The sequence below is a fragment of the Patagioenas fasciata genome, chromosome 36, assembly GCF_037038585.1.
Source record: "Patagioenas fasciata isolate bPatFas1 chromosome 36, bPatFas1.hap1, whole genome shotgun sequence".
Lineage (NCBI taxonomy): Eukaryota > Metazoa > Chordata > Aves > Columbiformes > Columbidae > Patagioenas > Patagioenas fasciata.
In genome coordinates, this window is record NC_092555.1 from 1,908,635 (window position 1) to 1,930,231 (window position 21,597).

At 51.8% G+C, this 21,597-nt stretch overlaps 1 pseudogene; it reads left to right on the forward strand.

Annotated features, from left to right (window-relative positions):
- The first annotated feature begins 2,212 nt into the window (after window positions 1–2,212).
- The window catches only part of LOC136115879 (dynein axonemal heavy chain 9-like), a 301,218-nt pseudogene continuing 281,833 nt past the window's right edge, over window positions 2,213–21,597 (forward strand).

Consider the following 21,597-nt stretch of genomic DNA (forward strand, 5'->3'; position numbering starts at 1 on the left):
AGAATATAATGCTTAAACTCATTCAAATGAAGAAATTCCCATCCACAGTTTACAGAAATTTGATAATTTGCTGTAACATTCCTTGTGTCCTGCCTAATGATGGGACAAAAAAACATGATTCTCATACTGATTTATTTTTTAATACAGAGAACACAATGTTGGCAAGAAGTGTCTGTTCAGAGGAGAGAGAATCACTGATCACTTGAGGCTGTTTGAAAGGATGTGCCTCTTGAGCCCCAGGGGTACGTGGAGGGAGCCCAGAGGGGACAGAGAAAGGGACATCATGGGCTGCTCCTGTGCTGCTGAGCTGGGCTGGGCTCCTGGGACAGAGGGAGCTCCTGGCAAGCGGCAGCGCTGCAGAGAGACAGCTCTGCCCAGGAGCAGCTCCTCTGCACACGCAGCAGGGCTGAGGGCTCTGCCTGGGGATCTCAGGGAGACGAGCAAGGCAGAGAGAGATTAAAGGTGGTCAGGATTGGGAGGATGACTGAGAGCTCACTGGAGGAGGAACCTTTGCAGCCCTTGCCATGGTAAGTCTCTGGGTGCAGGGCAATGCAGCTGTAGCTCCTGGAGGCATCTCCTAAAACTGGCACAGGCACAGCTGGTGGGATCTGTAAGGTGGGGGATCTTGCACCTCAATGTTGAACAGCTGTGAAGCCGGGTGAGCACCCAGGGGTGCCCAGGGCTGTCCTGCAGAGCAGGGTCCCTGCACCCCAGGGCTGTGCCAGGCAGGGACTCTGCCGCCTGCCAGGGTCAGCGCTCAGCCTGCCCGGGAGATCCCATGGCAGCAGCTGTGGGGGGAAGGAGCGACCCCCGGCAGGGCAGGCAGGGAGCTTGTGGGGTTGGAGGGTGCTGTGTGGGTCAGGGCTGCTCAGAGCTCCAGATCAACCCCACAGACATGGCAGAGGGTCCTTCTGAACAAGGACATCAAGACAGGAACAGCTGCAAGGGAAGGAGTCTGTGCTTTCAGTTTTCCACTCTTGGTTGTCTGGGTGTGCAGTGGGAGATGGGGATTTATTTCTCTCTTTGGAGAAGACACTGAGACCCCAGTTCTCGTTAGGACTTGTCTGAGCTGCTCCTGAGCCCCTGCACACACAGAGCTGCCCCTGGGCAGTGCCAGGCGGTGTGAGCAGGACAGAGCTGAGCACACAGCGGGTGGGACGGGGTCTGTGACACGGACAGGGAGCAGACCCAGGGACAGAGACACAGCTGCAGGAGCACAGCCATGGGCAGGAAGAGCTAACTGCTACCAGAAATGCTGGGGACAGGATTTAGGAACCTCTCTCACATCCCCTGCAGTGCAGACACATTTCCCAGTGCAACCCCTGGTCTCCTCTCCTCTCCATCAGAGCCTCTGCCCCGAAGCCATGGGGTCCAGGTCCTGAGTCTCCACCTCAGCAGCTGGACCTCCAGGGGAAGGGTTCCTGGAACGTGAAACACAAAAAAGGTGCTAAAAGTACTTGCTCTACAGTGTCATTTCATGTGTGGCAGCAGCACAGTCGGGTAAGGAGAAGGTTCCACAGCATGCCCATCTGCCTTTCTGTCCTTGCTTTATTTCTCAGAAGCACTGCAGTGTTCTTCCCTGTTTCTCCACCTGTTCCTGGAGCTCTTGCTCTCCGGGGTTGGGGTGGGACATGCAGCTGAAATATTCCCATGGTATGCATGGTCTTAGGAGCAAAGAACCGTGACTCAGCCTAAGTAGATCTGCCGCTTATTCTTTTGTACTGCCAGCAGATTGTGGAAGTAGAGTATAAAACCCATCCTTATGGAGAGATCTGTGCATTTTAGGCTTAGTCTAAGTAAGTGGGACCGGCGGGCAAGGACTGAACCGGAACGGCGGGGCGGTTGGTCCTACGCAGGGACAGGAGCTGGACGCGACCGAGCGAGCCTCTCGCGGGTGGCTGCGGGACAGTGTACGCGACTCTACGAGTCGAGCTTTTCGACCCTCGCGATCCGTGCACACGCTCGGCGAGTCCGTGTCTGGAGTTTCGGGGCTCGCGCGTGGCGTGGGGATGCGGGTTTCGTGGCGGTGTGTTTTTTTTTTTTTTTTGGTGGGGGTTTATTTCGGCAGGGGCGGCGGGGTCGTGGTGGTGTCGTCGTGCCCCCCACCCGCACCTGCCGCCGCCGTATAATTTCACTTCGTGTTCCGGCTCAGACTGCACGGCGAGCACAAACACCCCGCCCCCCGCCCGCACCCCAAAGCGCGGTCTCTCCCGCCCTCGCCTTGCCCCCCGCCCCCTCCGGCCCACCCGCGGGAAGGGCCGGAGGGGGTCGGCAACTGCGCGCGCCGCGCATGCGCGCTCTCCCCGCCGCCCGGCAACCGGCCCCCTGCCCCCCGCCAGGTGCCCAACGGTCAGTCGCTCGGAGTCAAGCCCGTCGGGCGGGCGGTCGCGGGGAGGCCAGCGCGGGAGCGTCTTGCCGATCGGCCGAGGAACCCCGCGCGCGGGTAGGCAGGGAGGCAGGCGGGCCGGGACGGGGAGACGGGGACGGGGACGCGGTGTCTCTATGCCTCCCCGGGGGGAGGCAAAGCCGCTGGCGGGGTCGGTTTCTTCTTCAGCCCGCGGCCGGGGCGGGCAGCGGGCCGAGGGACCGAGCGAGCGAGCCACCGAGGAAGAAGCGCGGGAGGCGGCAGCACGGGCAGGTGAGGGGGTCAGGCCTCCGACAGCGGGGCTGAGAAACCGCGGGACGCCCGCGTGCCCCCCCCCCCGCGCCGTCCACCCCCCCCCACGCCCCCGTCCACCCCCCCCCCGCCGTCCACCCCCCCCCGCCGTCCACCCCCCCCCCCCCGCCGTCCACCCCCCCCCGCCGTCCACCCCCCCCCGCCGTCCACCCCGGGCACGGAGCCGGCAGGGACGCCCCGGCTTCGCGGGGGGGAGGCGAACTCGCTGGCGAAAGGCCGGGGCGGGGGGTGGGGAGGAACTCTGGGCGGGGATGGGCGGCCGGGCTCGCTGCGGCGGACTGGGGCGGGCAGGCGGTGGTTGGGGCCGGGGAAGGCCGCCGCCTGTGCTCTTATTGCCCCTCCTGGTACAGTGTTATTTGGAGCACAGAGTTTAGGGGATGGACAGTGAGCAATGAACGGTTATAGAGTTGAAAAGAAAAATGACCCTATCTAAAGGACAGTCTCTCCCAGGATGTGAGTCTCTGCAGTGCAACCCTTTGCTAATTGCAAGACAGAGAGCAGATGATTCAGTAAGTGGGGTTTATGGATCACAAATAGACATTAGTAGAAAAGATGCCCTGGGAAGGTTCAACATATATGGAGGTACAAATGCCTGGGTAGAATGGATCAAATCTATGGTGCAAAGCCTAAACGAGCAATTGCTATGCCTGTGCAGCAGGAAGGCCTGTGGCCCAAGTGGTACCCTTCCCTCTGGGGTGGAGCGAAGATTGACAGGGGATGGAGTGCGTCTTAGCCTTATGCCAAGACTCTACGGCATGGAGAAATAAGTCGTGTCATACTCTCTCCCTCCTGTTTCCAGCTTTGCAGGGAAAAATATCAAAATCCCCCTGGCATTTTCAGGAATAATTGAAAATCATACTGCCTGTCTCTCACGACGCGGCAGGAATGATACCAAGTTCCTAGGAACATGAGTAGGTGTGCAGAGACACGGGAAGTTGGTCCTCATATGTCCTCAAATGCTTCTTGAGTGGATCTTTGGTGGTACTGTGGGAAGATGACACTTCATTCCATTTTATCCCCCACTGGGAAGGTACCTGTGACGTCGTACAATTGGAAATTCCTTTTACCCTGGCATTTGAACACTGTGATCCATCAGGGCAACAGAAAAAGGAGTTGAGGGCTTTCCTCTGATGACAGGGTTTATTTCAATTAGATTGGGGTCACCAGAGGAGTCCCCAAGGAACACAAAGCAAGAAGTCAAGTTAGCTGCGGGTTCTGAGTCCTTTTTGTTTTGGTAGGTAACTACAAACAAGAATGTAGACGGGATAAATAACATTTATTTATAAGTTATACTAGACAAGCAGTTAAATGAATCACCAAGCAATTAGATGCTACTAGTAGAATGGCATGGGAAAATAACATGGTCCCAGATAGGATGTTGGCAGAAAAAGGTGATATATGTCTAACCACAGCTTCAGCAGAAGAATTGGCTGAGAATTCAGGTGTAGATAGTCCACTCATGGGATTGTTAGAATCTTGGTTTGGAATATTGAGAGAAATTACTTCTTTAATCGAAGTAACAGAAGCACTGATTTCTATAGCATGCTACATCATTGCGTGTCTGCGAGGACTTGTTCAACACCTTATTGGACAGCTCTATCAAAGCAAGTGCCTTTAGGGCCACTGCCATGCTCAGATAAAATGATCCTGCTAAAAGAAGGGGGGTGGTGCTGGCAGTGTGGGACAACAGCCTGTGTGCTTCAGGGTGGGGGCAGCGGCTGGTTCTGTAGTTAACAAAACAAGAAAAAGGCCCCTCCCGTCATGGGGTTGGAGTTTATTCTATCCAGGTTTTCATTAGTGTTGCCCCCATATCTACCAAAAATTCTACTTGTTTGTTCTTTTGGGTTTCTTCTTCCCAATGCGGGAAGCACCACCCAGGCTGGTCCCCCAGAAGGACCAAAAGGTGACTGTGAAAAACAGAGTTTTCCAGGTTGCGCCCGGGTTACCCTCCGTGGTGTTTCGCAGGCTTTCTTCACTCTAGAATGGCGAATCCAGGCATTCTGTTCTCTGATATTGGTAGCAGTCAGGGGGTCTTGAAATGGACCTTCCTGTTATGGTTTCAAAGTTTTCTGCAAAAGACTTCACATACTCGTCAGTAAAATGTGGCCCTCAATCAGAGGATCTAACAGCTGGGCCTCCAAGCCTTGGTATTATTTTGTGTATCAGTGTTGTAGTCACCTCCTAAGCTTTTGCTGTCCTGGTAGGGAACGCTTCTGGCCAACCTGAAAAAACATCAGTTAATACCAACAAATATCGGTACCCCCCTTTTCCTGGGAGTTCTGAACAATCAGTTTGCCATTGTGGTCCAGGCCCATTCCCTTTCCCCATTTGACCCATTTCTAGCTTGGGCATATTTTTGGGATTAGTCTGGAGGCAAAGATCACACCGCTGTCACCTCTTCCACAGTGACAGACAAATCTCTAGCTCCTGTCTCCCTAATCAAATGTTTGCATAGTGGTTCTAGTCCCCAAGGCCCCTTCTTCTGCTCTTCCCTTCCTAAAGGCCAAACCAGGTGGGAGAAAGCCCCACTGTGTTTGCTTTTTCAGGAGAAAAATAAGTGCTAAAAAGCCACTTTGGGGGTGCCCAGGTGGATCCAGTGGTATCCAGACCCCCCCCAGAGGGAGCATCCCCCAGCACCCCCAAGTCCTTCGCAGGGCTGCTCTCAGGCCCTCCATCCCCAGCTTGTGTTGATACCCGTGGTTGCCCGGGGCAGCTGCGTCTCCCAGGCGAGCTGGGTCCCGCCCCGGCCCGCCCCCGGCTCCTCGCAGTGTCCCTTCCCCCGGGCAACGCGGCTCTTCCCCGCCAACACCCGCCGGTGCCGGCCGGATGGAGCAGGCGGTGGAGCCGGTGCCCGGCGCCGAGCGGCTGTGCCGGTGCGCGGCGCGGGGGCTGGGGGTGCCGGCGGAGCGCTGGGAGCGCTGGGCAGGCGGGGAGGCGGCGGGGCCGCTGCTGCGGAGCTTCCTGGCGGGGCCGGCGGGGCCGGCGCTGCTGCTCTGGCGGGGCCCGGCCGGGGAGCTGGAGCTGGGGCCGCCCCCGCCGCCCCCCGCCGCCCGCCGCAAGGGGCTGTTCTTCCTGCGGGCCCCCGGCGCCGGCCCCGGGGAGCTGCTCTGCGGGGACCTGCCCGCCGATGCCCTGCGGCACTTTGCCGCCCTCGTGGAGGAGGTGAGGATGAGGGGCCACGGGGGCAGGCTCAACATGAGGAGAAATTTGTTTGCTGGGAGATGGCAGAGCCTGGCCCAGGCTGCCCAGGGCGGGTGTGGAGTCTCCTTCTCTGAGACATTGAAACCCGCCTGGACCCACCTGTGTGATCTGCTCTGTGACCCTGCGTGAGCAGGGCTTGGACTGGGGGATCTGCAGAGATCCCTTCAACCTAACCAGGCTGGGATCCTGTGAGGCCTGGGCAGCCCCGGAGGTGCAGAGGGAGCCCTGGCACCCATGAGTACCGGGTGCCCCTCGCACATGGCAGCGGGGAAGGTGTCCCCTCCTACAGACAGGCTCCTTGGCCTCCCTCCCTTCTCTGCTGATGCACTTGTACCCTTAACTCTGCCCTTTGCAGTACCATGGACGGCTTTAGAACTCATATAAACCACCTGAATGCTGATCCACATCAGCTCTGTCTATCAGTGGGGTCCTTGTGGGACTGATGTACCCACAGGTGCTGGAGGGGACATCTGCAGGTCACCTACTCCAAACCCCTGCTCAAGCAGGGCCATCCAGAGCCAGTTGCCCAGGGCCATGTCCAGGTAGCTCTTCATTATCTCTAAGGATGGAGACTTCACAACCTCTTTGAGCAACCTGGGCCAGTGCTCGATTACTCTCATAGTGAAAAAGTGTTTTGTGATGTTCAGGAGCCTCCTGTAGCTCAGTGTCGGGTTATCTCAGGTGGGCTGATGTTTTCTTAAAGAGATCGTCAAGAGGTTCGAGTGCTTTTGCTTTGCTGTGTTATTAGCCTGAACTAGACAACGTTGTTTCGGTTTATTCCTGATGGCTCCTCACCTGGAGAAGTCTCAGGAATGAGGCTGTAATGGGAAAGCAGAGGAGCTGCTGGATTCGAGAAGCTCTGATCATGATGTTTGGTATATTAAGATGGTGACTGATAGATTGGATTCCCAAGAGCAGGCTGCCAGACTGGTTATCCTGGTTTTGTGAGAAAACACATTATTTATACGGGGAGCTTTTGTTTTGATGAGCCCCGTGGTCTTGCGAAGTCTGCACAAACAGTGGTTTTGCATCACGGCTGGCCAATAGCATTGCAAGCACCGTCTGCTATGGGTAGATGGTGGGGTAGGAACACTTTGGCAGATCCTGTTAAATCCTGTTTTCTGAATGCCTTTGGGAGCCGGGATTGTGCGTCCCAGCTGCGTGTTTGCAGGCTTTGCTCTCCCCTGTGCAGACATGCAGTATTTCTGCAGGGAGCAGATTGTGCCTGGTTTTCATCCTATTTTCCTCTCAAGCTTCACTTGAAGGCAAAAGCAGCGGTGGTGCTGGGTCAGGCAATGGGGTGGGTCTGCGTGAAGGTGAAAAAGGTCTTGAATTTCCTGGGGTTGGGGTCGTGTGTTCCTCTGCCCACACTTTGTCTTTATTCAGTGAGGGGTCACAGCTGGTGACCTTGTCCACTTGTTGCTTCACTCCTGCGGTGCCGAAGGGAACACACCTGCTCTGTGGGCTGGGGCTTCATCCTGAGTCCAGTTGTCATTTTAACAGTCAGAAAGAAAATGAACGGCTATCATTTGCCTGGTTACAACATCACTGGCATTAGCAGTCCACATGCTTTAAGTAATAGAGACACATCTTGCTAATAATGCAGCTAAAACTGCTGAAGGTGAACTCGTCAGCACCTGCCCGTGTGTTCCCTGGGGTTGTGCTCCCCCTTCCCACGGCTCCCTGGGCACGAAGGTGGCTGGTCGGGTCTTCTTCGGGTCTACAGAGCCAGCCACAGTTCCAAAGAGTCTTCAGCATCCTGGGACAGCACCATGGAGGTGCTGAGCTGCTTTATTCCGTTTCAATTTTATGTCCATTTGCAGCTATTTTTATGCCTTTAGTCACCTCCCCCCCCTCCCCTACCCCCACCCTGAGTCCAGTAACACAAAGGGCTGTTGTTTGTCACTAGGGACAACCTGGCTTTGTTAGGCTGTTGCCACAGGCTGGTCCCAGTGCAGAGCCAGCCAGGATAGGTGACAGACACGGTGTTGCTGTCACAGCTCAAACAAGCCAAAAGCAGCTCAAATCTGGGCAAACCCCGACCAGCCCCACAACCCCATGCTGCCGGGTCAGTAAAAGTGCTGATAAAGGCAAAGCTCCTGTTTGGTGGGCTGCAGCTGGGACCTGGGGGACCCTCACCACCAGTGTATCCCAGGGGGTACCAGCAGACCTTCCCTTGCAGCACACTGAGCTCAGCCCAGCCCTGGCAGGCTCAAAGGGCAGCCTGACGGCTGTGCCCATGGGCAGGGACATGGGGACCAAGCACCGGGGACAGTTGTGAGGGCAAGGGACAGCAGCCCATGGGGCCATCTCCAGTTGCGGGCTTGAAAGGCTGGGAGAGCCTGGGGATGGGGCTGCTCACTTTGCCTACTGGCTTCCACCCTCCTTGGCTGCTTGGATTTGGGGAAAAGGGTGTTCTGCTGTATAAAGTGGGCCTGTAGAGATGCCCATTCATCATCAGCTGCCTCTATTTCACATGGGAACTGCTTGAGACAGCAATGAATATGGGTCTCCAGGCTTGGCCAAGCACAGACCTCAGAGCCTGGTGGCCCGTCCGTCTCCTGCTGCACTTTTTTCTCCATTGGTCTTCCGTGACTCCCGCTGTAGGTGATCGTGCCCATCCTAACGAACAAGAAGAACCATCAGGGCTGGCCACAAGTGGTGTCACAAGACATCGTGCGTCATGTCCACAACCTCAAAAGTACCATTTTCACAGTTGTTGGCCAAGTAGACGGCAAGACCTTGCTGCCTCTCCCAGCTGGCTCAGAGGGAATTGAGGACATTGATCTGGAAAATGAGAAATCGTGAGTACCACCCCAAAATAACAGGTTCTGGAAGGTCCAGAGAAGCAGATGCGTTTGTACATCAAGTTGTCATCGTGTCTGGGCTGCGTGCGTGCCCCTGTGGAACCCCAGGAGATGTGTGGGTGCAGTGGAATGAATCACTCCTCAGACAGGACGTGGTGCGGGTGGGATTTTGTGAGAAGTTACTGCTTCCAAGGCAGTGGGGTGACCTGTCCTCAGCTTCCCAGCCCACTTGGTGGTGTTTCTTGCTGAATTAAGTGAGTTAATGACTGCAGGGATGTAGAATATTTTGAGGGAGAATGGTATGGGGAGAGAGAATCTTGCTGGATGTGTGAGTCTCCAGGTCAGATCCTGAACCTGAATGGATCTGATGTGACAATGACTGGCTGTGCAGAGAGGTGGCGACTGGCTCTTCATTTCCACCATTCACTTTATGAACAGTGTTGTTGCCCACACTGCTGCAGACATTCAGCCATTTTCTCCAGAGTGTAATTCCTATATTAAACCAGTGACAAAATCTTATGGGGTTTGATTGTTTTGTGGTTTTGAAATGTGAAACCCTGTAAAATCCAGCTGCCCACACGGCCATTGGAAGTAGATCCAACTGAGCAATGCACATCAACAAAGTTAATCACGTACTCTGTTTACTACAGCATGGAACGGATAGATAAATCTCTGGTGTATGCCATGGAGTCGGCCATCATAGACTGGAGCCACCAGATCCAGGAGGCACTGAAGAAAGAGTCTTCAGAGCCTCTCCTGCAAGGCAGCAATCCGAACCCGAAGGTGGAGCTGGAGTTCTGGAAGAACAGGTACCCAGAGCAGCCTGGCCAGTGCACGGTGCCCTGTGGTGCTGGTTTTGTGTAGAGGGAGAGTGCTGGTGGTGGAGCTGCTAATTCCATGAGTTGAGAAGAACAGGCCACTTGGGGTTCATGTAGGCTTCAACTAAGGAAAATTGCTCCCGCACAGAAAATCATCATGATCTGCAAAGTGCCTGGGAGGTCACTGGGCAGCTGGCTGTGTTTTAACTTAGCCCCACCACAGGGGCTACACCTCAAGGGACTTTTTTCAGAAATGCCCTTTACAGGATCCCAGGCTGGTTGGGCTGAAGGGACCTCTGCAGATCCCCCAGTCCAAGCCCTGCTCACGCAGGGTCACAGAGCAGATCACACAGGTGGGTCCAGGCGGGTTTCAATGTCTCAGAGAAGGAGACTCCACACCCGCTCTGGGCACTCTTTGGTCACTGTTCACTAGGAGCCATCCACAGGAGTAATTGCTGATGGACACCTGCTGGGGGCTGTCTGGAAATGGTGCATCTCAGCTGGCTGCTGTTCATCTGTCAGGGCCAGAGGGGCTTTAGATGCTCAGGAGCCTGGGAGTGGTATTTCCTCCTGCCCTTTGAAAACCTTTGTGCTGTACTGGTTCAGGCTGACTCGGGGCAAAGCCCTGCTGGCTGGAGAGCTGTTGCTAATGCCTGCAGAAACACGATGGCTTTTTTTCAGCGATGTTCTGTCAGTAGCAGAGCTGCTGTCATGCTGAACTCAGCACTTTCTGTCCTGTAGGGTTTGTCTGTGCCTCATGCAGCTTTCTCCCATTTCCACAGTCCATGTGTAGCTGGAGGAAGCCCTGAATCAGGCCCAGGGGAAACAGATGATGTTGGGGGACAGCTGATGGCCCAGTGTAGGTGGGTAACATGGCCACCAGCATCCTGGTGTGCATCAAGAACAGTGTGGCCAGCAGGCCCAGGGCAATGACTGTCCCACTGTACTCAGCGCTGGGGAAGCCAAACCTCAAATCAGTTTTGGGCCCCTCAGGCCAAGAAAGACCTTGAGGTAGTGGAGTGAGTTGAGAGAAGGGAATAGAGCTGGTGAGGGGCTGGAGCACAAGTGTGATGGGAGTGGCTGAGGGACCTGGGGGGTTCAGCTGGAGAACAGGAGCTGAGGGGAGACCTTCTGATCTCTGCACTGCCTGAAAGGAGCTTGGAGCCAGGGGGGGTCGGGCTCTGCTCCCCAGGAACAAGCGCCAGGATGAGAGGAAACGGCCTCAAGTTGCGCCAGGGGAGGCTGAGGTTGGATATTAGGAAACATTTCTTCCCAGAAGGGGTTGTGAAGCATTGGAACAGGCTGCCCAGGGCAGTGGTGGAGTCACCATTCCTGGAGGGGTTGAACAGTCACAGAGATGACATTCTCAGGGACACGGGGCAGTGCCAGGGGTTAGGTTATGGTTGGACTCGATGATCTTGAGGGTCTCTTCCAACCAACTGATTCTGTGATTCTGTGTCTCGGTTGCTGTAGGTGTGATGACCTGGAATGCATTTACAACCAGCTGACAACGAGGAAGGTCAGGAACATGATGGAGCTGCTGGAGAGAGTTGAGAGCAGCTACATCCCAGCCTTCAAAACCATGCTAATGGATGTTGAGGCAGGTGAGATGCTGGGGCAACTTTACCACAGTGCTGGCTTCTGGCCTTTCTTCATGGCCTGGTGTGACTGATTTCAAGCCAAATCTTTCTAGTTTGTGAATTGAGACTGGGCTGCTTGTGCTTGAGTCTAGGCTTTTGTTTCCAGGCTGGGACAAGCTCCATCGCTGGTCTGTTGAGCCAGACTCTTGCCAAAGTTCAGGGTGAATGGGTTTGGGAATTTATTCTGCTGTAATAAAGTGTTTGCATTACTCTAACAGGACTCACCTCAACTTCCACCAGCTCCTCTGGTGTTATTATGCAGGAACGGGAGTTCAGACTAAGAGGACAGATCTTGTACCTAAGACTGCTTTGTTAGAGCGCTGCTTCTCAGGCTTTGGCCACTGCAGCCCGAATTTCCTTGCTTTGCTTTGCTTAGGGGAGTTGAGCGCAGCCCAAGGAAATATTGCAAATCCCTGTCTGTAGTGAAAAACAGTGTAGTCCTGCTGGTCTGTCCCGGCAGACCAACACAGCTGGACATCCATGTCCAACCCAGCTGCTCTCTGGCACAATGAAACCATCTAGACTGTGTTAGCTGTGCACGTGCTGGCAGAAAACACTGTTCTTCACCACTTCACGTGCAAACATTGAATCTCTTAAGGATCTGTGTCACACTCTGCATTGTGCAGTTTAAATGGGCTGGAGAAACACCCCTTATATAAGGAGCCAAGGGTTCATTGTTAAACTAATTAATACTTTAAGGGTTTAATCAAAATACAACAAATATTTGGTTTTAATCCGGCTACAGCGATACTAACCCTAATTGGATAATTTGGACTATAATTGTTAATTTCCATTACAGCGCAGTTCAGATTTGTGTGCACCTGCTTTTAAGTCTCTGCCCCTTTCCCTGGCATTGTACTGGTGTGGCTGCTGTTGGTGGATTTGCTGGGAGGGTGATGCTGATAGTGGGAGTCTCTTCTTCCTTGGTCTTGGGCCTTAGGGGTTATTTTTGCATGCATTCAAGCACTTCTGTCACTTCTTGTTGGTCCACAGGTTTAATTGCACAACGATCTGGTTTTATTAATGCTTGCGCTCTGGGGTAATTCTTCAGGGTAAAACCACACAGCTGTACAGAGCTAAGCTAAAGCTTTCGACGAGTCAGACATCAGTTGCTTTACTGTTGACAGGTTTTCTATTACAGTCAGGACTAGTGGGGCCGTCGTCATCTGCCCACTGGACAAGGAGTTGCTTGAGCCAAAACTGAGCTAAAAAGGGCTCAGGCCAAGGCTGTACAGCCTGTCGTGCTGTACAGCAAGGCCATGGCTCACAGCCATGGCAGCACTGTATTTTTGGTGCTGTTGGGCAAATTCCGTGTGACTTTTTAGCAGTTGTGGACTCAGGCTCTCCACGAAGCCCTGTCCCAGCTCCCTGTCCCCTGCCATCACATCAGCTTATTTCTGTTCTGGTTACTGCCGCAGGTGAGTGATGTTCACGAGTGAGTGACCTGCAGCACACAGGTGGCTGAGGGTGCTCAGTGCTTGTCAGGACAGTTTCTTTTCCCAGGCACTTTTCCATGTGGTGAGGCCAGCACCTAGCTGGGAACCCAGCACACCGCAGCTGGGTGGTTCTTACCGCTTCTCACGTCTCTCAACACAGCTTTGACTGAAGCTCAGGACGTTCACCTGCACCTGACACCCCTCAAGCGCCGCTTGGAAGACGTAGAGAGGGTTGAGTTCAGCGAGGTGAAGCCTTTCCTGCTCCCCCTGCTCCACGTGGTGTGTTTGATCTGGGTCACCTCCAAGCACTACAACATGCCCGTGCGGATAGTGGTGCTGCTCCAGGAGATCTGCAACCTTCTCATTGAGCAGGTCTGTGGCTGTGATGCCTGTGTTTGCAGTCCCCTGTGTCCCCTCTCCCCTTCTTCCTATTGTCCTTCCCTGGAAAAGTGATTCTTTAGGCAACATTTAACTTAATAAACAGGTTCAAATGTGTTCAACACAAGAAGTCCTTGTTTTCCATGATGGCAGAAGTGACCTCTCAGGTGTGATTTTGCTCTTCCAGGCCCTGGTGTACCTGTCTCCAGAAGACCTTCTGAAAGGGGACATGGAGGAGAGCCTGGGCAAGGTGCGAATGGTGCTCGGTATCCTGAACATGTTCAAAGAGGCATTTGAGGAGAGAAGGGAAAAACTGCACATGTATTATGAACCAGGCCAAGAAGTGAGGGAGTGGGACTTCAGCTCCACGATGGTGTTTGCGAGGCTGGACACCTTCCTGAAGAGACTGGAGATGGTGGAGGTGAGACTCTGGTCTTGAAAAACATTGCAAACCGTCAGGAGAACTCTGTAGCCAGGAGATCACTTGCTGGCATCTTTCCTTTCTATAGCTTCACCTGATACCAGGGAATGGGGTCACTCTTTTGCTGTTAGGTCTCCTGTTACAGCGAGTCTAAGACTGTGTTTTACTATGTCCTGCTCAGTGCATATGTAAGCTGGTCAGGTTGATAGGTGTGTTTTTTGCTCTCAGGAGTCCCGTTGGACTCCTTGCTCCTGTTGGGGCAAGAAAAGGAGGATTACTGGAGGTGTGGTTTGCACAGCTGTAAATAAAGCAATGTAATCTCCCAGGTCTCCTGGTGCCATCAGAGACAGATTTAGGTTATGGTTGGACTCAATGATCTTAAGGGTCTCTTCCAACTGAAATGGTTCTATGATTCTATGACACCCTAGAGCTGGGTCCTGCCTGTCTTGGAGAGGCCAGATGGCAGGATCCCCTTGGCTGTGCCACGTGGGCCTGGGGAGGAGCAGGGACACGTTCCTCACCAGGTTGTCCCTTCGCATCCTCATAGTCCATCAAACTGGGGTGCTGTGGCTCAGGGGTGTCCCTGTTTGCCAGATCTGTCACCTGAGGCAGGGACATTGGGGTGTCATCCCTGAGCTCCCAGTGTGGCCAAGGGCTCCTTGAGCCACAGGAGATGTTCTGCAGAGAGCAGGTCTGAGTGTGAATGTGGGAGCTCCCTATGCTCTCCTTACCACATGGCTGTGTCTGGAGACCACAGACATACAGACACCATATGTACCTGTTATACAGACACTGTATATACCTCTTATACAGATACTGTATGTACCTCTTGTACAGACCTTGCATGTACCTGTTATCTCTCACGTGGCTAACCACACACATTCATCTGCTCTCCACACACATCCCAAATGAATTTCTTTGTTGATTGTTGCTGCGTTCTCAGTGTGTAGGGTTGGATGGCCAGTGTACAGGTTGCTGGTGTTTGCAGTTTTACTGCTTTAAATGTGCCATATACTTGTATGTGTTCCTTAATTAACTATGTTGAAAACTGTCATGGCTGGTGCCTATTTTAAAAGTATTCATAATGATGGTTTCCAGTAGGGTTTGATGTGAAATAAACCAAATTATGCTGGTCAGTGTAGAGAGGAATATAAATAGACACAGGAATAACTGCAGGTTATCATGAGGACAGTGTTGGTGACAGGTTTACTGGGACCCTGTAAAGGCTCTGGGGCACTGACTGCTGGGATTCCATGGATGCCATGGGCACACTGTGGATATGGGCTGCAGACAAAAGCCAGTGGGGAGGTTTTGAGCTGGGGCACTGTGCGTTTTGACCAGTGTCTGTTTCCTCCTTCCGTGGCTGTCCCACACTCCAGGGACAGTAGAAGCTGCAGTATCTGGAGTCAGAGGGAGAGCCTGCGGAGTGAGCTGTAAAACAAGAATTAAAAGCATAGTGCACACCAGCCTGTTAATGAGGAAAACTGCTGCATCTCTCTCCGTCTCAATTTCCCCTCATCACTTCATTTCAAGCAACCTTGCAAGACAAAGCAAGGGACAACTGGTATTTCCACATTATTTTTTTGCCTTACTAGGTATTTGTTCAAGCGGATGTGCTGGTGTGTCGAAGTGAATATGAATGCATATGTGCATTTGTTTTCGAATTTTCATAAAAGCTGCAGTTACACTGGTGCATGGGTAGCCCATGAGCACGTGAAGAGGGAAGGATCCCTTTCCTTTGGTTCGTTGCACTGTTTCATATTACGTGTCTGTGGTAAAACCTGCTGCCCTGCTCGGGTGGCCCCAGGACAAGTGCAAGCAGAGAGTGGCCACCAGTACATTCCTGTGCACATTTCTCCTGGTCCTCTGAGACAATGGATGTTCAACCAGCCCTTACTTGGCCCTACCTAGGGAGACAGATGAGGTGGGATGGCAGCAGAGCTGCCCAGTGCTGCCACCACCACTGGGGGAGCGGGACATTTTCCCAAGAGGTGACACTGCCAGGCTGCAGAGGATGGGAAGGGAAGGGAAGGACCCGTGTGCCACCTCAGCAGAGAGGGCCAGCGGGGCAGGTGCTGCAACACCCACTTGGACACGTGGAGGTTTGACTGCGCAGGAGCTTTGGACAGTTTGGGTACCTGTAAATATTAGAAATCTGTCCTTGGTTAATACCTATAAAATTGGGATTCTTAGCTATGCTGGATGACATATAAGAGTCTCATATCCTGCTTTGGATCTGTCCTTTAAATACCCTTAAAAGCGATTTTACAGTTGTCATGGTATTTCTAGTGGCTGCAGCAGGTCTCACTGGGCAGGGACGTGTTATGAGCAGCCACTGATGCTCAGGACAGGCAGATCAGGCTCCCCCCTTCCCATCCCTGCCACCCAGCCTGAGCACCAGCGCTGTGCTTGGGAAGGTCCCTCAGCAAGTGCAACTCTGTCGTGACAACTGTTGTCATCTTCTTTTGTCAACATCATGACCTGTGTCTCCCTCCGTTGACTTTGAAGGATCTCCTGGCAACTTCCTTGGACTTGATGAAGCTGGAGAAAATTGAATTCAGTGGGATTAAAGGGAAGACCCTGGGCCAGCAGGTCCTGGACATGTATGAGGAATTCCAGGAGGCATACAAGGTGTTTTCAGAGCGAACCTATGACTGTCTTGACCTGACCAACACGGTAGGTGGGACCAGTTTGCGGGAACATCAGGAACATGTGCATGTTTCCAAAGCAGCAGTTTCCTGCTATCTTCTTCCCAGCTCTTTCCTCCTTTCATTATGATCTGATCTGGTACTGGAGGGAACAGGGAGCCGCTGGCCTTTCCTGCAGAGATTTGGGACTTCTTGCACGTCTATATCTAACATATCTTGCTAGATCAGCACCTTAGATCAGTGCAGCTGGGAAACTGGGATTTCCATGAGTTATGCACAAGCTTTTGCTGTACATGGTGCTTGCTGAGGTATAAGAGCTATACCAACACCCACATCTCTTTGCTTTCCTGCTCTTGGTATTTACCATGTTTCCCCAAAAAAAAGACCTACCCCAAAAACAAGCTATAGCATGATTTTTCAGGATGCTTGAAATATGAACCCTATTCAAAAAATTAGCCCTAGTTACAGTTCATAAAAAAGTCAATTTAAATAGGGTCCAGGCAGCTATACATGTAAAAAAGTAAGCATCTTTTGCAGCAAAAATTAATATAAGACGCTGTCTTAGTTTTGGAAAAACAAGGTAGTTTGCCTGATGAGGGCCAACTCAGATCATCTCTGGGATGTGTTCGCTCCTGCCTAGATGAACACATGGCATCTGGGGCTCTCAGAATTCAAGGATGCTCTATTTTATTATCAGTAGTGCTTTAATTAAAGGAATATTCCCAGCCCTCTGGGACCTGCCTGGTGTGGGGATGGGTGGCTCGTGCTTTGCTTCCTGCAGCTCCCAGTACATCTCTGCAGGGGGTGGCACGTCCCCAGTGTTTCTTGCTGGAAAGCTGCTTGCTCCATAGCACCCCTCCTTCAGCAGGGCAGGCACAGAGGAGAGGTGACAGTGGCTCTGCAGGAGGTGGCTTGGGTTTGGTGACCCCATGGCCATTTGTGTGACTCTGAGTCATGTTTGTTCTTTCAGTGCTCTAGTTTTGCACCCTCTGCCACTGCTGGAGCCGTTTTTTTTAGCTAAAACATGGCATCTGGATCTGCTGGAGCTCAGCAGTAGCAATAGTAAAAGCTATTTCCTTGCACTTTGTCCTTTGGAAAAGAGACACATGACCTCATTTTTAGTGGTTTTGTCCAAGCTAGAACAGAAGGACTGTCACGGACTGTCAAGTTCAGTCTTTGATTTGGACTCTTTTACGTGTAGGAAAACAAATATAGATGTTACTCTTGAAGTTCAAAGGATTTATTACAATTGAAGCAAGAAAAGCAGTGCAAGAAGATGATGGAAATTACAGAAACCCAGTACTGTTGAGTTTGAAAAGGACCTCTGGAGATCACCCAGTCCACCTTCCCTGCTCAAAGCAGGCTCAGCTAGAGCAGGACTGTGACTGGTCAGGTGAAATATCTCCAAGATTACCTATGTCCAAGTGTGGAGACTCCACAGCCTCTCTGGGCAACCTGTGCGAGTGTTTTGAAACTGCCTCACTCACAACCAGCTCACCATGGAACCACAGGCTTGTTTTGACTTGAAAGTAGGTTGGATTTGGGACTCAGCAGGTGCATCCGTGGGTTTTCTGGATGATGGTGTGGTCTTCAGGCCAAGTGGTGGGGGAGAGGGTGTGGAAATAGTCCATCTTGCCTGTAGGCTGAAGATAGTGCCATGTGGGCTGTGGAAAGCCCTCAGGACCAAAGGGTCCCTCCCAGAGAAAGGGCCAACATCTCAGCCATGGGACAGCACAGAAATGTTCTCAAGCTTCGTGAGGACTTTGCCACGTTGCGATGGCTGAAGATTGGCCAGAGGAGTGGCTTAGTTCACGGTGAATAAGAGAGGGCATCTCTGGATCGAGGAGTTACAGGTACCTTCCTAGTGCCATCTTGCAGCCTCACAGCTTGTGTTTTGCCTTTGTGCAGGACTTTGAGCAGGATGCCTTTGGTTTCCAGCAGAAAGTAGAAGACATGGACCGTCGGCTGGGCACCATTTTCATCCAGGCTTTTGACGACGCCTCCAACTTGGACCACGCCTTCAAGGTTTGTTTATCGCTCCCTTGCTCTTCCCTAAAAGGGAAATCAGGGCACCCGGCTCGGTGAGAATCACGCTGAGGAGACCAGGCAGTGCTGGAGCCACAGGCACATGGGGCTGGTGTTTGCTGGTGGGACAGTGGGACTTGTAGCTTTTGGGCTGCTCTTGGTTTGGGATGCTCAGGCTGGTGGGTCCCTCACAAAGCTTTTGGATGCCAGGAGATATATTTGTGTCTCTCTCTGCAAGTTGGGGGAAATCATGCTTTTTCTAGGATTTCCTGGTGAGAATTGATATTGTTAGTATCAATTTGTTAATATTATTAATACGTGGATCTGTTTCAGTTTTGGAAACAGGTTTTCTAGAAACAAAGCTGGTTGATTTATCAATTAATCTATCTTGCAGAAATAATAAATGGTATTTTTTTAAAAAAATCAATATAAGCATTTGTAGAAAAGACTTTAGCAAGTGACAGTGTTTATCTTTGTAAGTTTTTTGAAAAAAATAGAAAATCTTGAAGCATTTGAAGAACAACAGTTGGAATGTGGTCCAACCCCAGAGAAAGTCTGAGAGGCCCCGTAACAAAGGGAGCAAATTTCCTTTTTCCAAAGTGCCCATCGGTGCGGACAGTGTTGAAGCATCTGGGCTGGGGAGGAAGGTCCCAGCTGATCTCTGCAGGAGTCGGGGTTGTAAATTTTTCCCCTCTTCTTTTCCTGCGTGTTCACCCCAACAGCTGCTGGACATGTTCGGGAGCCTTTTGGAGCGACCGGTAGTCGCTGCAGATGCTGCTGGCAAATACTCCGTCCTCATCAGCATGTTCAGCAGGGCCCTGGACCACGCCAGGCTGATCTACTCCCGGCACATCCAGGCAGAGCTGAAGCTCGGTAGGTAGAACGTGCTGAGTAAAATGGGTTTTACAGGGAGTTTGATTGAGATTAATTTGGGGGGGAAATGATTTATTTTTCTAAGGAACCCAAAACTTTACAAATTGCAGATGTTTTCAGCCTCTGTAGCTCCTAGTGGCAATGGAAATGCCTGGGAAAGCTCTGTTCTTAGTATTAAAGCAAATAATTGGTTAGGAGTAAAAATACCCTTTTTCAAATGTGTATGCATGATATGTGACTGGGAATGGAGACACATGCTGAGCTTTTCTCCCAGCGAGGCTGTGACAGGAGGTTTCTCTCCACATTTGTGTGCTGCCTCCAACACCCCATGGGACCTGCAAACCCACTCATGTGCTCCTCAGAATGAATTTATTTTGTTTCCCTTACAATGCTTAAAATGCAAAGTATGCGAGTGGGACTTTGTAACCAAGGGTTTAATCAGCCTTTTCCAAGTTTATTATTCCCCGTGACTGTTGGCACAGGGGGGAATGGGTGGATTTCTATCAGATTATGAGGATTCAAGTGTGTCATTTTGAACAATAACCTATTTACTTGCCTCAGAAAGATCACACTGGAACGAGACAAGTCCTGGACTGGAGAGAATCATGGAGAGAATCATTTGCTGTGAATTTGTGGTTATTGTTCTGTGGCTGTTAGATAAGACGGACAGAAGTAACTCCTGGTCAGAAATCCCTATGTCAGTGTTTGTGAGGGGCGGGGAATGTGTCCCAGGCAAGGGACACCTCACATCAGCTCAGGTTTGGACATAGTCTGGGCTTCTCGTTCGATCTCAGCTCCTTATTCAAGATCCAGAGGCACTTGCCTTGGTCACAGACCTACATCAGTGTGGCAGATGTTGGATTTAAGGAAGGAAGCTGGGAAATCAGAGCAGTTTTCTGCAAATGAGGTTCTGTTGTTGCATCTTTGGGGTTACAAGTGCAGTGTTCAGTCAAATGCTGTTCCAATGTGCCCTCCCCAGGATCCCCCCTGTGCACAAGAACATGCCGCCGGTGGCTGGAGCGCTGCGCTGGGCGCAGGAGCTGCGAGCGCGAATCCAGGTGCCGTTTGATCACTTCAGGCACATCCCACATCTGTGCGTGTCTGTTCCAGCTAAGTTGCTTTATGACCACCTTGCTATCTTCTCTGTAATCAATCTGATTTTCTTTCTGTGGTGAACATTATCCCATGGTTATAGCTGAAATAATTCTTAGTCAAAGAGGTGTGAAGTGGTTGCACTGGTGCTTTTCAGCTTCCTTGTGATCATTATTTTTTTTAAGAAACTCATTAACTGGATTTGTTTTGAAGCGATTAAGAGGCACAGTGGGCTATTCAGCTTTCAGACATAGTTCCCGGGTTGCAACTGAAAGAGGTATCAGAACCTTTCCTGCTGCAATCCCACTCAGCATGTTCTCCAGGACCTCCTCAGCTGCAAGTCCTGGTTCTGGCATCATCCAAACTGTGAATAGCAGAGAAGTGCTGGGCTGGACTCAGCTGAGATGGGTCGATGGAGCTGGGTTTGCATGTTGGGGAGCAGACGAGCATTTTGTTGGGCAGAAGAAAACTTTCTCAGCGTTAAACAAAGGAGCCATCTCCCAAGATCAAGGAAAGAAACCAATGCTGGTATATTTATCACCCAAATGCTTGTTATAACGGATGGTGTCAGGGAAGTATGGCCTCATACTCACAGCTGGCACCACATGAGACAACATTTAAGAGCTCTGTAAGCAAGGCGGTGTTGGACTTATGACAACTGAGGATGTTCTAGGGACTGCACCTGGTAGCTCACAGGAATGGCTTCACGTGTGCTGGTCAGGATTCTGTGTAAATGGATCCACTTTTTTAATGTACTTGACCAAAATAACTTGACCGTCACTGTACCATGTTCGTAACCTTCTCTCACTGTATCTTGCCATTAAGTGTCTTTAAGTGCACAGTTATTCTGCAGCAGCAAAGACATTGGTGCAATGAAACAAACTCTTGGGCTGTTCCCAGCACAGAGCCCAAGTTATCATGTCTGATTTGAACCTAAATGGCAAATTTTTGTCCACCATGAAGGACCCAGATCTGCATTTCACACTGATTTTCTGTCCTCTGTTTAGAGTAGTTAATAACATGCTCTGCAACGGTGGTGACATGATGCTGTTGAAAGGGAAAAAGGATTAAAAAGGAGAAACAAAAGTGGTTTTGCTGGGATTTACTTGGATTTGCTCAGAGGACTTGTTTACTTCCAGCAGGTTTCTCAGCACTTGCCCAGCGGTGACTGCTCAGGCGCTCCTTTTTTCCAGCTTTTGGTTAAGTTAATTCAAGTTTTGTCAATATGTCCTCCAAAATCAACAACCATCTTGAGGAAAACTTGGATATTGTAGATGAAACAGTGGGGAAAAGACAGCATGATAAGAATTCCTCTGGCCTGCTGTTCCCTGGGCTGTACAGCCCTGGCAGCGTGGCCAGGGCTCTGCCTCCCGCACTCTGGGACACCTTTGCTCTTCGGTTTGAGGGGCATGAATTGGGCACCGCCAAGAGCTTCATCTGCCGGGAGCCACACTCTGCTTCTTTCTGTGCCTCTTTGACCTCAGAAAGTGGTGGCTGGTGAGCAGAGGTTGCCCTGCTCTGTGCAAACACCGGAGCATTGAGTATGTTACGGAGACCAGTGTTCCTCCAGCAGCTCTGGGC